This window comes from Mandrillus leucophaeus, unplaced genomic scaffold (assembly GCF_000951045.1).
Source record: "Mandrillus leucophaeus isolate KB7577 unplaced genomic scaffold, Mleu.le_1.0 Scaffold22, whole genome shotgun sequence".
In the NCBI taxonomy this organism is placed as follows: Eukaryota; Metazoa; Chordata; class Mammalia; order Primates; family Cercopithecidae; genus Mandrillus; species Mandrillus leucophaeus.
The window spans coordinates 3,925,630-3,931,752 of NW_012102254.1; the positions used below are offsets into that span (position 1 = coordinate 3,925,630).

Here is a 6,123-nt window from a genome sequence, read left to right on the forward strand (position 1 = left end):
AGCTGGGACTACAGGCATGTGCCACCACGGCCGGCTAATTTTTTTTGTGTTTTTAGTAGAGACAGAGTTTCACCGTGTTAGCCAGGACGGTCTCGATCTCCTGACCTCATGATCCGCCTGCCTCGGCCTCCCAAAGTGCTGAGATTACAGGCGTGAGCCACCGCGCCCGGCCTTGTGTAGTCTTTTTTAATGAGCTGGGCTTTTTCAAAAGTTAGACTGTGGGCTGGGGCCTTTATCAATCACCATCCCAGGAAACGGCCCTCCCTCCTACCTTAGCAAATATGGACAACTGTGATGGAGATGTGCCGAAAAGCTGAGGGGATGACAAGGCTGGCTCTCTGTTTCCTCAGTGACCCCAAGTACTCCCTACAGTCTTCACGAGGTGGCTGTGAGGATCGTGAACAATGACATCTGCAGACAGCGGTACCAGTTCCTCTTCTTGAAGGACAAGAAGAGCTTCATCGGGAATGATGTGCTGTGTGCCCGCTCTGAATGGGGCTTGGACACTTGTCAGGTGCGGAGCGTGTGGAGTGGGGCAGGAGAAGGCTTTCATGAGTCATGCATTTTCTTTTCACACAGCGCTGGGACCCCTTATGAAAATCTTCTGGTTCTAGATCCTTGAGGCATCACCACAATGTCTTCCACAATGGCTGAACTAATTTACATTCCCACCAACAGTGTAAAAGTGTTCCCATTTCTGCACAGCCTCGCCAGTATCTACTGTTTCTTGACTTTTAAAATACCATTTGATCCAGCAATCCCATTACTGGGTATATACCCAAAGTAATAAAAATCATTCTGCTATAAAGAAACATGCCTGGGAGGCCAAGGTAGACAGATCACGAGGTCAAGAGATGGAGACCAACCTGGCCAACATGGTGAAACCTTGTCTCTACTAAAAATACAAAAATTAGCTGGGCATGGTGGCGCACATCTGTCGTCCCAGCTACTTGGGAGGCTGAGGCAGGAGAATTGCTTGAACTCAGGAGGTGGAGGTTGCAGTGAGCCGAGATTGTGCTACTGCACTCCAACCTGGGTGACAGAGTGAGACTCTGTCTCAAAACAAAAAACAACACCAAAAAAAAACAAAAAACAAAACAAAAAAACACATGCACACGTATGTTTATTGCAGCACTATTTACAATAGCAAAGACATAGAACCAACCCAAATAGCCATCAATGATAGACTGGATAAAGAAAATGTAGTACATATACACCATGGAATACTATGCAGCCATGAAAAGAATGAGATTATGTCCTTTGCAGGCACATGGATGAAGCTGGAAGTCATCATCTTCAGCAAACTAACACGGGAACAGAAACCTAACCACTGCATGTTCTCACTCATAAGTGGGAGTTGCACAATGAGAACACATGGACACAGGGAGGGGAACAACACACACCAAGGCCTGTTGGGGGTCGGGGACATGGAGAGGGATAGCATTAGGACAAATACCTAATGCATGTGGGGCTTAAAACCTAGATCATTGGTTGATGGGTGCAGCAAACTACCATGGCACACTATACCTATATAACAAACTTGCATGTTCTGCACATGTATCTGAAACTTAAAGTAAAATAACAAAAGAAAAGAAAATCTCCTTTCCCTGGCCTTCCATTTAGCCTGTAAAATAAGGGTGAAATACTCTTGTCCCTGTCCACAATGAAGGTAGCGATGGCAGTCCTTCTCAGGTTAGTTTACCACTTCTGAGCATCAGCTACGTGCCCAGATGTGGGTCATGTGTGGGCAGAACCTGTTTTGCATAAGTGACATTCATTCTGCAAGCATAGAATGAAGACTTCTGCCACCTGCCACTTGCACCTTCTATTCAACATTGGTTTTGAGATTTATTCATATGGATACATGCAGGTTTTATGCATTAACTGCTCTACAATATTCTCTTTTGTGAGTATGCCACAATTTACCCAAGCTCTTGTTTATTAACACTGAGGGAGTTTCCAATTTTTTCATATCACAAACTCTGCTGCTGCTCTAAGTATTCTCACACACATCTCCCTATGTACATGTTCCACAATTTCTCAGCAAGATGTATCTGCGCAGGAGTGCTGGGTCATAGGCTGTATTTACCTTCATCTTTAATAGTCATGGTCAAATTGTTTTCCAAAGTGATTGTATTAATTTATATTCTAACAACAGTATTTGAGAGTTCGTTGCTCCATTTCTTGCCAGCGTTTGGTACTGTCAGACTATAAAATGTTTTCCATTCCGATGGATGGGAAATAGTACCCGTTGCGGTTGTAGTGTGCATGTCCCCAGTTACTAATGTGGTTGTGCAGTTCTTATGCTTATTCACTATTTGTGATTCCTCTTCTATGAATCACTTATTCATATACTTTGGACATTTTACTATTGTTTGCCTTTTTCATTTTTTTATTTTTTAATATTCTGGATACAATTCTGTGTTCATTGTGTATACTGCAAAATCTTCTCCCAGTTTTCCATTTTTCTTTTTATTTTGTTTGTACTGTCCTTTGCTGAACAGCAATTTAGGTTTTATTTTAGTCAAATATGTCATGTCTCTGATTTATGCTTTTTGTGTCTTATTTAATCATTCCTTTTCCCAAGGTCATAAAGACATTCTCCTATATTTTTTTCCTCAGAATTTGGAAATTTTGGTTTTCATGTATTGAAACCATGTGGCATTCATTTTAGGAATGGTGTAACATAGGAATCTATTTTTATTTATCTTCTCATGTGGACTACCAATTTTCCTAATGCTATTTACTGAAAAAGTCATTTCCTGCACTAGCTGTCCCTACCTCTCTCATATATCAAGGTTGTGTAAACACAAGGGGTAGTTTTTTTCAGTTGGACACTTACATAATTTATTTTTGTTCTTTCTTCCTTCTCAATACAAATTTTTGAGGCTGCATATTTCCCTCTGAATATGGCTTTAGTTTCATGCCACAATATTTTATAAAATTTCTATTTTGATTTTATTTTGACCTGTGCGTGGTTTTTTGTTATTGATTTCCACCTCAGTTTCCTTGTCTTAAAATTAGTTCTAAAGTGGTATCAATTATATGGAATATGCTGAGAAGGTTTACTCTTTCTAGTTTTGTGTTGAAAGCATTTAAGATCATAAAATCACTTTTGATTTGAACTTTGTATTCCTTTCTTAAATTTTCACTGTTGTGATTCCATCATCACTAGTTTATTTTAAAATATGTTCTGTGATTTTGAAAAAAATGCTATAAGATTTTGTTTAAAAAGTAATACATACGTGCAAAATTAGGAAATGAGACTTTCCTATAATCAAATTACCTAGGAATTTCTACACTAAGTTGTTTGGTTTATATTCCTAACACTTCTTTCTATACATATAAAATTCTACATTAGCTTTTTTTTTTTTGCTTTTGATTATTTTTTCTTTTTTTTTGAGACTGAGTTTTGCCTTTGTTGCCCAGGATGGAGTGCAATGGCACGATCTTGGCTCACTGCACTTCCGCCTCCCGGGTTCAAGTGACTCTCCTGCCTCAGCCTCCCAAGTATCTGGGATTACAGGCATGCGCCACCAAGCCCAGCTAATTTGTATTTTTAGTAGAGATAGGGTTTCACCATGTTGGTCAGGCTGGTCTCAAACTCCTGACCTCAGGTGATCCACCCACCTCGGCCTCCAAAAGTGCTGGGATTACAGGTGTGAGCCACCGCAGCCGGCCTCTGGTTTTGATTTTTAATAAAGGACTGTTACATAATTTTATTCTCCAATTTTTAAATTTTTACTTAAAAGATGTCTTGGACTCCTTTCTATGTCTATACATATAAATGTGTTCCATCCTCCTTAACTGATGAATAATAATTTTCTCATATGGCTATGCCACAATCTACTTAACCATTCTTCTATTGACAGATATTTGAACTCATTTCAATATTTTTTTTACTATGCCAGAATAAAAAAATTGAATACCTTTTCACATTTGTTCAAACATTTATCTACAATAAATTTTTAGAAGTGTAATTACAAAATCAGTTGTATATATATTTAAAATTTCAATAGATATTTGCAAATTAGCCTCCCAAAGATTTAATCCATTTATATTAACACCAACAGTAGATAAATGACTTTTCCTGCATCATCACCAGAATTAGGTATTATTTTTATTTTAACTTTTGTCCTTTTGGTAGACTAAAACTTATATCATGTTTTTGTTTTAATTTTATGACATTGAGAAATTCTGTAAATTGCTTGTGTAATAGGATAAGTAGGAAGTTTCAATAAAGATATCAAAATATAGTATCAGAATTCAAAGAGAGTTGTGTGACTGATACTCGGCTACATGTCTGTATCAAAGGGTCCAGAGGGTAGGGTTGGAGGTGATTTTGCGAGGAGAATTTCTCTGGAGAGAACTCCATCTATGAGCTCACCTTTCTCCCTTTAACAGGACAGGGATGAGCAGGCTGGGGGTGCCTGTTCCACACAGCAAGTCTACTGGGAGTGGTACCTGCAGGATCACTCAGAAAACCTGATGCGTACCCCTCAAGGGAAGGGGACAGTCAGCTCTAAATCCGTCCAGGCTCAGGGAACTCACAGTGGCCTGGAGGGGAGAGTTGTGGGGAGGTTAAGACAGTTCTTTCCCCCTCACTCTGCTGCTGTTACCCTGGCAGGTTAGGAAGATCAGGTTAGTAAGATGAGGGTACGAGGAGTGGAAGCTAGAGGGAGGGAAGCCTCCTACTTGCCAAAGCCCTGATGCCAATGGGGAGAAGTTTTACTTTAAATCAAGTCTAACGTTGTGATTATTACATGGAAATGAATATTCTGATTTCTGAAGTGAGACGTTCATATGACACTTGGTATAATCATGGCAATTGCGATTACGTGAACCACAGTAGGCAAAATGTTCAGGTTCTGCCCAAGGTTTTACCCGGGGTCAAGGAAAAAACTCACCTTCTAAATCAATTTTAAAAGAACAAAGGAAGTCCAAATAAAATGCTTGCTTCTTTTAGTGTACCATTTACACTTTTCCATGTCCTTTGCCCATGTTCGTCTATTAAACCACTTTTGTTTTTGTTAATTTATAAAAACTCTGGATATTCTGTTCTGTAGTAACTAGTGGTAAAGGAGCATTATGTCTTTTTCAGCTTAATTTCTAATGGCTCACAAGCATTTATATATACATGTCTAGTATATATACATTTGGAGACATAACATAAAACATATGGTAAAACATCAAAATTAGTGAATCTGGGTAAAATATTATACTTGCAACTTTTCTGAAAGTCTTAAATTATTTCAGAATACAAATTTACCCCAAAACTTTGGGTACTGGAAGTTGTAACCGATTGTAAAATGCTTTACAATATTTTACCCTATTTGTACCTCATTTACCCTTTTTTCTGGTGTAGGTTTTTTTTTTTTTCCCCGTAAGGTTATGTAACATTTTTATGTGTTTATATCTATCATTATTTTCCTCCATGATTTTAGGGTTTTTTTTTTTTTTTTTCCTATCCTGGCCTGGTGCAGTGGCTCACGCCTGTAATCCCAGCACTTTGGGAGGCCGAGGTGGGCGGATCACGAGGTCGGGAGACCGAGACCATCCTGGCTAACACGGTGAAACCCCGTCTCTACTAAAAATACAAAAAATTAGCCAGGCGTGGTGGCGGGCGCCTGTAGTCCCAGCTACTCAGGAGGCTGAGGCAGGAGAATGGCGTGAACCTGGGCGGCGGAGCTTGCAGTGAGCCGAGATCACGCCACTGCACTCCAGTCTGGGCGACAGAGCAAGACTCAAACAACAACAACAACAACAACAACAACAACAACAACGAAATACCTTTCCTATCCTAAGATTATAAAATTATTTACTCATCATTTTCTATTTCTTTTCTTTAAATACTTTAAATTTTTTTTCACCTGGATGATTGAGAGAGGAAAATTAGTATTATTTTTCTCCAAATGGGTAGCCTGTTACATAAAAATATTTTGTTGAATACTTTTTTTTTTTGCTATGAATCAGAAATGCTCCCTTTATCATATTCTAAATTCCCACCCTATTTTGGTGTCTTCCTACGATTTACATCTCTATGCTACCACCACTCTGAAAATTATTGTAGCTTTAGAATTCTTTTTTATGTGGTAATGCAAGTTCTCTTTCATTCTCCATCTT

General features: G+C 39.0%; 1 protein-coding gene across 1 annotated transcript in view; it reads left to right on the forward strand.

Annotated features, from left to right (window-relative positions):
* PRSS46 (protease, serine, 46) overlaps positions 1–6,123 on the forward strand; it is a 21,549-nt gene that overhangs the window by 3,920 nt on the left and 11,506 nt on the right. The gene's annotated exons all lie outside the window — the stretch shown is intronic.